Source organism: Canis lupus, chromosome 17, assembly GCF_011100685.1.
Source record: "Canis lupus familiaris isolate Mischka breed German Shepherd chromosome 17, alternate assembly UU_Cfam_GSD_1.0, whole genome shotgun sequence".
NCBI lineage: Eukaryota > Metazoa > Chordata > Mammalia > Carnivora > Canidae > Canis > Canis lupus.
In genome coordinates, this window is record NC_049238.1 from 21236083 (window position 1) to 21247615 (window position 11533).

The 11533-nt window shown below is 40.2% G+C and overlaps 1 pseudogene; it reads right to left on the minus strand.

The window, feature by feature from the left end:
• Nucleotides 1–4233: 4233 nt before the first annotated feature.
• Nucleotides 4234–4364, minus strand: LOC119864045 (annotated as a pseudogene).
• Between the last annotated feature and the right edge of the window lie 7169 nt (nt 4365–11533).

The following is an 11533-nucleotide window of genomic DNA, read 5'->3' on the forward strand; positions in this document are numbered from 1 at the left end:
AGCATTGCCAGAGTCTCAAATAAAAATATAGGACATCCAGTTAAAATTGAATTTCAGACAAACAAATAATAGGCAACCCTATTCACCTATACCACCCCCTCAACCTCCTCTGGGGATGAACTGTGATTGGTTAAGACAAGTGTGGTAATATCATTCCCCCTTGCTAAAGATTGGTTCGGAGATGGGCATATCATACACTTCTGACCAACTGCACATGGTAAAAGCTTCTAGGGGACTTCTGGGAAAGATTTTGTTCCCTGATTAAAAACAGGAGAGCCAGCACATGAGCAAGTGAGAGAAAGCACAAGATCAAGCAATGTGGGTACCAGCGTAGCTCAGTTGGTTAAGCGGCTGCCTTTGGCTCAGGTCATGATCCCAGAGCCCAGGGATGGAGCCCCACATGGAGCCCTCTGCTCTGCAGGGAGCCTGCTTCTCCCTCTCCCTCTGCCTGCCACTCCCCCTCCTTGTGTGCATTCTCTCTCTCTCTCTCTCTCTCTGTCAAATAAATAAATCAAATCTTAAGAAAAAAAAAGCAAGCAATGTGGAAGTTCTTCATTCTTCGTGCCTTTATTAATCTCATGTGGAAATAGAGTGCTGGGAACAGCAACAGTCATTTTGTCACCATGAAGGAAAAGTCATGAGGAAGTCAGAGACATTGAGCCAGAACTCTGCCATTGTTGAACTTTTGAATGAGGCAGCTCTGGAATTTTCTTCGCCAGACTTCTTGTTATGTGAAATGATGAATGTCCTCACTGTTTGAGCTTCTTTTAGTTGGGTACTCTGTTTATGCTGCTGGAAACATCTTAAATGATTCAGCTGAAAGTATTTTGAGTCTCACTCAGTGGGTGTTAAATGGCTGTGGTTAATAGACCTAATCTCCTATCCAGATAAACAAAACTATTTTGTTATAACATCTTCTGGCCTTGAAATTTCGCATGGACTTTCTCAACTTCTCACAAAAGAATCACAGAAACCCTCCCACAGAGTTTGGGGTGGGCAGGAGACTATTTCTTGCTTCTTAGAATAGAATAATTATTCTATCTATCTAGAATAATATGGGACAGATGGATACTATTTCCCAATTGTGGGTTTGAGATAGGCAATCTTTAGCCCAGAGAAGTTGAGGTTATTGACTCTGACATATCATTAGCATCAGTAGCATCTGTGCTGTCACTTTTAAAAAAAAAATATTTTATTTATTTATTTATTTATTCATGAGAGACACAGAGAGAGACAGCCAGAGACACAGGCAGAGGGAGAAGCAGGCTCTACGCAGGGAGCTTGACGCGGGACTCAATCCCGGGACTCCAGGATCACGGCCTAGGGTGAAGGCAGCGCTAAACCACTGAACCACCCAGGCATCCCTATTTCCAAATATTTCCTATTTTATTCTGAAATGAATAAAATTTATCAACTGTTTAATGGCCACAATATGTGGCAAACACTTTTACTTTTTAAAACTTCGAATAGATTATATATGCATATGGCATGTATAGAATTCAAACCAATATGTCCCCCAGCCATCCTAGTCTCCTTTCTCCCTTCTCTGGAGGCAACCATTATTATCAGTTTCTTGTGTATCCTTCCAGACTTTTGTATACGTGAACAAATACATAAATAGCTCTTCCTAAGATACAGATGATAGAACATAATACACATTAATTATATCTTGGAGATTATCCCACATCATTATTTTTTAAACTACCTTACCCTGTTTAAGAGCTGCATTGTATTCTAATGCAAGGATGTGCCACAATGTATTAGCTATCTCCAATTAATAGACTCTTCAATGGACACTTGTCATGTTTTCTGGTTGGCCAACTCCTTTGGAACATTTTTCACGTTCATGGAAATACTCTCTAGTCTCCTTTGAAATTCCACCAACCAGCTGGCACCTATATCAATCTCCAAATCAGAAGTGGACCCTAGGAGGGTCTGAGACAAATATTTTGTTTCCTTCTAATTTGTTATTTTATCATCTATTATTTATATTATCCTTCCATATGTCTTTGTACCTGTGTGAAAGTAAATCTGTGGCATAAAGTCCTAAAAATGGAAATGCTCTGAAAGAAAATATTTGCAAACACATCTGAAAAAGCACTCTTAAAACTAAACAAGAGGGGATCCCTGGGTGGCGCAGCAGTTTAGCGCTTGCCTTTGGCCCAGGGTGCGATCCTGGAGACCCGGGATTGAGTCCCACGTTGGGCTCCCGGTGCATGGAGCCTGCTTCTCCCTCTGCCTGTGTCTCTGCCTCTCTCTCTCTCTCTCTGTGACTATCATAAATTAAAAAAAAAAAAAAAACTAAACAAGACAACAGTCCAAATAAAAAAAATGGGCCAAAGACCTTAGTAGACACCTCACCAAAGAAGATATGCAGGTGGCAAATAAGCATATGGAAAGATGCTCTACAATATATATCATCAAAGAAATGCAAATTAAAACAACAGTGAGAAAAACTTTTTTTTTTAATAAAACAATAATGAGATACCACTGCACACTTGTTAGAATATCCAAAATCCAAAAAAACTGACAACACTAAAAGCTGAAGAGGATGTACAGCGACAGTAACTCTCATTCCTTGCCGGCAGGGTCGCAAAATTATACCACCACTTTGGAAGATAGTTCAGCAGTTTCTTGCAAAATTAAACATACTCATCATAAGATCCAGCAATCATACTCCTTGGTATTTAACCAAATGAGTTGAAAACTTATGTCCACAGAAAAACCTGCACATAGATGTTTATAGTAGCTCTATTCATAATTGCCAAAAGTCGGAAGTGCCAAGACATCCTTCAGTAGGAGAATATATTAAAAAAAACTATGGCTTGGGACACCTGGGTGATTCAGTCGGTTAAGCCTCTGTCTTTGCCTCCGGTCATGATTCCAGAGATGCAGAATTGAGCCCTGCATTGGGCTCCCGCTCAGCAGAGTCTGCTTTTCCCTCTGCCTCTCACCCCGCTAGCACTCCCTTGCTCGCTCGCTCTCTCTCGGTCTTAAATAAACAAATTAATTAATTAATTAATCTTAAAAAAAAAACAAAACAAAACCCTATAACCCCAAGAGCAAGAGTCACACATTCCACTGATGAAGCCACCCAGGCGCCCCAACATGAGGAACTTTAGAAAACATATTGTTAAGCAAAAGAGGCCAATCTGAAAGGGCAATCTACTGTATGATTACAACTGTATGACATTCTAGGAATGACAGAACTATGGAAAACAGTAGAAAGATCAGTTGTTGCCAGTGATTCTAGGGGAGAGAAGGATGAATAGGTGGAGCACAGCAGATCTTTAGGACAGTAAAACTATTCTGTATAATACAGTAATGGTAGACACATGTCATTATACATTTGTCAAAACCCATAGAATGTATAACACAAAAAGTAAACCCTAATGTAAACTATGGACTTTGGTTAATAATAATGTATCAATATTGTTCTTCAATTATAGTACCACACTAATACAAGATGCAAATAATTGGGGAAATTGCATGTTAAGGGAAGGGGATAGGTGGGAAATTTCTGTGCTTTCCAATCAATTTTTTTGTAAATCTAAAACTGCTCTTGAAAAATAGAATAAAATACAAAACAACACCGTATAATGAGAACTTTTTCATACCCACTAGAATAAAAAAGATGGACAATAAGACTTGGCTAGGATATGGAACTCTCATACATTGTTGGTGGGAATGTAAAATTTGCAGACAGTTTGAAAAACAAAAAGAAAAAAAAAAGAAAAACAATCTGGTAATCCCTTAAAAGGTTAAACACAGAGTTACCATATGACCCATATGGAAACATATATCCCCATAAAAACTATCCAAAGACTGAAAGAGGAGCTCACTATAAGCACCATCAATGCTTTGGATTTTGAGGATCCCTTATTAAAAATTCATACAGGGGATCCCTGGGTGGCGCAGCGGTTTAGCGTCTGCCTTTGGCCCAGGGCGTGATCCTGGAGACCCGGAATCGAATCCCACGTCGGACTCCCGGTGCATGGAGCCTGCTTCTCCCTCTGCCTGTGTCTCTCTGCCTCTCCCTCTCTCTGTGTGACTATCATAAATAAATAAAAATTTAAAAAAATAAATAAAAAAAATAAAAATTCATACAGAACATGGCTTCCTGGGATTGCCTGTCAGAATCAATAATAAATATTCACAAAGTAGACTGCATGAAAGCCACTCAGATCCAGCATTAATATCACTCTAGCATGGAAAAACTGTTTCTATGCTATTGCCATCCAGGACAATCAAATTAATTTATACATTTAATGCAGTCCCAACTAAATCTTAAGAGAATTTTTAATTAGCAATAATTGCACCTCAGATAAACCTCATTGGCTATGATACTGCCACTGCGCAAAGCTTAAGAGAATTTTTAGACTGGAATTCAAGAATTCTGATTCTTTTCTGGAAGAGAGAATGCTCAATAGTAGCCCCCCAAATCTGAAAAAGAATATTGAGTGGGAATTTGCTCTGTAATATATGAAAAAAGAAATATAAAAATATATAAAGCTATGTAAACATTAACACAAACAGATTTAGCAACATAAGGGATGAAAATAGGTCAGTAGGATAAAGTGCATAACAGATCCATATATCTCTGCAAATGAAGCTTACAATAGAGGCAACATTTTTTTAGTTAATTTCTTTAGCAGCAACATTTAAACTATATGAAGGAAGAGTAGCTTTTTAACAAATCATGTGAGATAATTGGCTATCCACTGAAGAAAAAATAACATTAGATTGAACCTCCTGCCCCATCACATCAAACACAGATGGTACAAATAAACATTTAAAGGGAAAAATATTTTAAAGGTTTTTAAATTATCTTTTAAACAATATTGGGATGGAGAATGCCTGCCTAAATAAAATACAAAACCCAGAAGCCATAAAAACGAGAAATTTGTTCTCGAAATTTTAAACTTCTGTTAAAAGGAATACTATAGTAGAGGTTATAAGAAAACAGAAAGTGCAGGGGTAAATCATTGCTCAGAATTAATACTCAGAATATATATAGAATTCTGACAATTATTTAAATCAACAGAGGATATGATCAGGAAACTCAGAGAAAAATCCAAAGCAAAAAAGAAAGAAGTAGAGGAAAACAATGAGAAGGAGAAAAGGAGGAGCAGGGGGAGGAGGAGGAGAAAAAAAGAGAGATAAAAAAAGGTGCTCAAACTCAATAGTAATCGAGAAAAGTAAATTAAATGAGACTTTTTTTCTTTTGCCCATCAGATTGTTCAACATTTAAAAGATCGCTTGTCTAATTGCTCTGTAATGTTCTAGTTGCAATATCATTCTAAAATGGTTTATAATTTCCAGTCTGATTTTATCTTTGATACAAGTTTATTCAGAAGTATTTTTTAGGGCACCTGGGTGGCTCAGTATCTGTCTTTGGCTCAAGTCATGATCCCAGGGTCCTGGGATGGAGCTCCACATTGGGCTCTCTGCTCAGTGGAGAATCTGCTTCCCCCTCTCTTCCTGTGCTCTTCTCTGCTTTTGCTTGCTTGCCCTCTCGCCCTCTCTCTAATAAATAAAATCTTTTTAAAAAAGTATTTTTTAAACTTCCAAGTGTATAGGGCTTTAGGAAATATTTTAGTATTGGTAATACGGAATTGTTCGACACCAAAATGTGTAAGAAAGTGTAGAGAGATGAAGAGACAAGGTACCCCCCTCCACCTCTGTCTTCTTGTCATCCCATCCTCTTTCACATGCAGGGAGACTCCCCTCTTCATCATGGTTCCTTCTGTACCTTTCCAGAGACACTTTGTGCATGTATAAACAAGTTTTTCAAAAAAATATTTTATTTATTCATGAGAGACACACACAGAGAGAGAGAGAGAGAGGCAGAGACACAGGCAGAGGGAGAAGCAGGCTCCGCAGGGAGCCCGATGTGGGACTCGATCCCAGGACTCCAGGATCACACCCTGGGTTGAAGGCGGCGCTAATCCACTGAGCCACCCGGGCTGCCCTTTTTTTTAGATTTTATTTATTCATATGAGAGAGAGAGAGAAAGGCAGAGACACAGGCAGAGGGAGAAGCAGGCTCCATGCAGTGAGCCGGATGTGGGACTCAATCCCGGGACTCCAGGATCAGGCTCTGTGCCGAAGGTGGCACTAATCCGCTGAGCCACCTGGGTTGCCCACAAACAAACATTAATGTATTCTTTTCCACATCATTTTTACTACAATGACATATTATTCTCTATCTTGCTTTTCTTCTTAATGTTAGGAAACAGCTGTGTTAATGAATATTCGATTACAATTTTTTGCTGAAAAATGTACACAGAGCCTGTAACACATACTTGTAATGCTTAAAATGAACCTTTATGATATTCTCATTCAGTGAAGAACTAGAATATCGCAGGTGACTGCAAAGTCCCTCCCTGATCACATTATCCACCCTCTTCACTTGAGGTCAGCTCTCTCCCAGCCTTAGGGTTAAGCATTCTCTTGGTTTTATTGTTTTTGTTCTTTTAATGGTTTTACCACCTTTGGATGGGTCCAAAACAATAAAGCATAATTTTTGTTTTGAACTTTAACAAATGGAATCACAGTGTTTTCTTCCATAACTTGCTTTCTTTTGATCAACACTTGTTGGTGTGTTTGGTTGCGGTTAATTTTTTAGCATTCCTGTAAGAATTAACACGAGTCGTTATGAAGTTTGGGGTTGTCTTTATATTATGTTGCTAAGAAAGTTCTTGCACATCTCCTTGGTTAGGGCAAGAATTCCTAAAGTGTGGTCCATGAACCCCTAGGGACCTCTGGGGCCTTATCCAGGAGTCACTGAAGTTGATTTTTCTTTCATGTTCATACTAAGATGTAATTTGCCCTTTTCACGCTGTGAGCATTTGCACTAATGGTACAAAAGCTATGATGGTAAAATTATAGTCAGCTTAGCACAAAATCAAGTTGACAGCTCCAACCTATACCTGGAGTCATTTTTTGCCATTTTGGGTTAAATATGTAATTGCATGTTATCTTGGTTTTAATTGGCATATCCCTGGTTCCTAATAAGACTGAATTCCTTTTGTCATATTTGTAGATCATTTGGATTTCCTCATTTGTAAAATGTCAATCCAATTCTTTTCCCCATTTTTGAGTTGTCTTTAGATTCTTAGTTGTCACATGCTCTTTAAGTGATCTTAAGGTCTTTAAAATGTTACAACTCTATTTTCCCCACCTTTTCAATGTTCTTTTTCACTTTAATGTCTTTTACTGAGACATTTTTAACATGTCAAATTCATCACTTTTCCTTGGAGTTTTTGTGACTGCCCACTAGAATATCAAGTACAAAGGTGAAATGAAATTATAATAGCATCTTCATCTGTACCTGATCTCTCAGAGAGAACTCTTAACACCTCACATTGAATTTTTCCTCTTTAAAAAGAACTTTGATTAGTTAAAAGAATTATTTTACCTTTAATTTTCGTTATAGTTTTAAAAGCTTTGTTGTAGGTTGTTTTCATAGATACACTAAATCAGATTAAGGAAGTCCTTCTAGTGCTAGTTTTTCTAAATGAATGTTGAACTTCATCGAAGTTTCTGCATCTGAGATGATAGCGATATTTTTGTCCTGTTAAGAATCCTATTGAGTTTCTTTTTTCTTTTTTTTTTTTAATATTTTATTTATTCATGATAGATTGGGGGGGGGGCAGAAACAGCCTCCATGTGGGGAGCCTGATGCGGGACTCGATCCCGGGACTCTAGGATCACGACCCAGGCCAAAGGCAGGCGCTAAACCACTGAGCCACCCAGGGATCCCCTCCTATTGAGTTTCTATTGTTAAAGCAACCTCTCATGTAAGATAAACTCAATGATATTTATTTTTTATACACATTGCTGAATTCAGTTCACTAATATTTTATGATTTTACAGCTATATTCATGAGTAACATTGACCTATTCCTTCTTATGCTGTCTGGTTTGGGTATCGGATTGATGCTATGGTAAAAGCATAAATCTAAAGTTTCATGCCTTAAATGTTGCTAGATAATAGATTAAAACTTAACAGTGAAGTCAGGTGAGCCTGGGGTTTTTCCCATTAGATGGTTTTATTTAATATTTTTTCTATTTTTTTTAATTTTTTTTTTATTTATTTATGATAGTCACAGAGAGAGAGAGAGGCAGAGACACAGGCAGAGGGAGAAGCAGGCTCCATGCACCGGGAGCCTGACGTGGGATTCGATCCCGGGTCTCCAGGATCATGCCCTGGGCCAAAGGCAGGTGCCAAACCGCTGCGCCACGCAGGGATCCCTCTTTTTTTTTTTTTTAGATTTTACTTATTCATGAGAGACCGAGAGAGAGAGAGAGAGAGAGAGAGAGAGAGAGAGAGGCAGAGACACAGGCAGAGGGAGAAGCAGGCTCCATGCAGAGAGCCTGACATGGAACTTGATCCCGGGTCTCCAGGATCACGCCCTGGGCTGAAGGTGGCACTAAACCACTGAGCCACCCGGGCTGCCCTTTTTCTATTTCTTTAATGTGACTAGGACTACTCAGATATCTTATTGTTTTTGGAGTCTCTTTTAGTGATATTTTGCTAGTAATTTGTCCATTTTAATATAAAATTTCAATTTTCTTGGCCTAAAGTAGTTCATAATTTATATTAGTATCTAGGTATCTGTAATGATGTACCTTTGTCATTTCTGGAATTGTGTCTTCTCCTTTGATAATTTTTTAAAGTTTTTTTTTTAAATTTTATTTATTTATGATAGTCACAGAGAGAGAGAGAGAGAGAGAGAGACATAGGCAGAGGGAGAAGCAGGCTCCATGCAGGGAGCCCGACGTGGGATTCGATCCCGGGTCTCCAGGATCGCACCCTGGGCCAAAGGCAGGCGCTAAACCACTGCGCCACCCAGGGATCCCTTTTTTAAAGTTTTTAACATTTTATTTATTTATTCATGAGAGACAGAGAGAGAGGCAGAGACAGGCAGAGGAAGAAGCAGGCTCCATGCAGGGAGCTCGATGTGGGACTCGATCCTGGGTCTCCAGGATCAAGCCCTGAGCCAAAGGCAGACGCTCAACCGCTGAGCCACCCAGGCATCCCTCTCTTGAGAATTTTTGCCAGATGGTTTTATTATTCTCTCAAAGTCCCAAATTTTGACTTGTTGAGCAATGTGAAATTAGACTGCAAATCCACAGGAGAGCTTTTTAGCGATTTTCCAGATTTTTTTTTTTTTTCACTGCTCTGCTTTGCTGTAATCCAAACTCTCTTTGCATAGGGCTGGCCCCTATGTGGATATCTTCATCACCCTGGTAGGTTGACACCACACCCTAGACTGCCTCACCCTACTTGGGCTCCCATCTGACCACAGGGCTTCCTCCCATACACATGCCCTTACTCCACTCAGGTTCACAGCCTAGGCTAGGCTGATCCCACATGCAAATGCCGTTTGAGTTCTAATTCTCCAGGTGGGACACACACACACACTGGCTCTGACAACCCACATCAAGCCACCTTCCATGTGATTGCCCTCCTCAGACTATGATGTCCAAGCTGGGCTACTCCCATGTATGGTCTCCCTCATTTCACTTGAGCTCTCATATGCACACCATACAGCCAACAGCACCAATACTACCTTGCACTGCTCCACCCAATGATTTTAGGACTGAATCATCCAGGAAGAGAAGGGGAGAGAGAAAGAACTCAGAAAATATTAACTATACCCAGAAATATTTTTCATTAAATGTTCTAGTCACATACTGCAATGTATGAGTGTACTGGCTCATAACATGAACATATTCTTACTGTGGGTCAAAGATTTGAAAGCCACTGACCTAGGAAGTTTTAGAATGATGATACAGTAGCGTCCCATTTAGTGTGTTTTTTGGACTCCCATCTCAAGATTCCTTGCCACCTGTGTGAAAACCCCATCCACACTCTTCCCTGGCAACAGATCCACTTTGCTGGGCTACTGGGAGTCAGACCTGGGCTCTAGTTCTGCCGCTCAACTTCTCGCTAGCCAAGCAATCTGGTTACCTTACACACTAAAAATGCAGATGATATGCAACATACTTCCCTCCCAAGACAAAAAATCAGGTAGTACACGAAAAGTGCTTTGAAAACTACTGTAAGGGCACCTGGGTGGCTCAGTGGCTGAGCATCTGACTTTGGCTCAGGTCGTGATCCCGGGGTACTGGTATCAACTTTCACATCAGGCTCCCTGTAGGGAGCCTTCTTCTTCCTCTACCTAGGTCTATGTCCCTCTGTGTCTCTCATGAATAAATAAAATCTAAAAACAAAGAAACAAAAACAAAAACAAAAAAACCCACACACAAAACCCAAACCTGCAAATACAATCACAACGGACATCCAAGGAATGTGTAAGTTCACTACATGCAACCTAAGTGAATCTTTAAACAACTCTGAAATTCACACTTAAAATAGATGAGATTAAAGCTTAATGTTGAATGGATCAAAAAATATTTCAATCTAGGTCTATACATTCAGCTTCATCCTCATATTCATTAAGTGGTACTTTTAAAGATTTTAAGTAATCTCTACACCCAATGTGGGGCCCAAACTTACAACCTCAAGATCAAGCTGCCTGCCTGCTCTTCTGACTGGGCCAACCAGGTGCTATGTAAGTGGTACTTTCAAAATGTGTGAATGTTTAACTTTGTTAAAAGTGGAGCATCTTTGTTCTGTTATGGAGTCTGAATTATTTATATGAATATGGAGAACCAAATGTATTTACCATTTTCTCTTAAACATCCTGATTCTTGAAAGCTTTGAATCCTCTGGATTTTCACCCTTTCCATGCAAACATAGCCAACAAGAAAGGATTCAAACCAAATGAGGCAACCGTGAAATGACGGTGGTATCTGGTGCAGGGTCCTGGGGTGGCAGTCATTTCCTTAGATGCAAAATGGTGGCCAAGTTTAAGGCCCTTGCATGTAGGTGATGGGAACATGTATTGGAGAATGAACACATGGGAGCCTGGTTAGGTTTGGAACTCTGGCAGCTCAGTGGGGTGGGGTAGTTAGCCAAGACCAATGTCCCCTCAGCCCCTAGGATGAAGGGCTGTCTAGAGGGCAGATCTTGGGGCAGAATCCACAGGCCTGCCTGGGATTAAGTCTCTGCTGAGAGGCCTGGAGAGCCTATGTAGAGCTACTTCTGAGGAGCTGGATGAGGCTAGGGCAGGGCAGGGACCAGGGGTGAGTGGGCCTGAGCAGTGTTCTTCACAAGAGTCCAGCTAGTGTTCTATTTTTAAAGCCAAGTAACAGAATTCTTCCTCCAGCCCCAAAAGTGAAAATCCAAGCAGCAGTGATTGTTCTGATCAAGGAAAAGGTGTAGGGGCACAGAAGACAGCCACAGGGGATGAAAAACAGCAGAGGGAGAGTGTGCATCAGATGAACACAATGCTGTACCCTGAGGACATGCCAACCAGTCACCAGATCTTAAAGAGCCAGTGCCAATCCCCTTTCACCTCTCCCCAGCAGAGGAAAACCTGTGCAGAAGAAGGAGCACTTTACTCCTGCCATGGATAGGACAGGGGTGGACCAGAATAGCTGTGAACAGTACAGGAGTCCAGA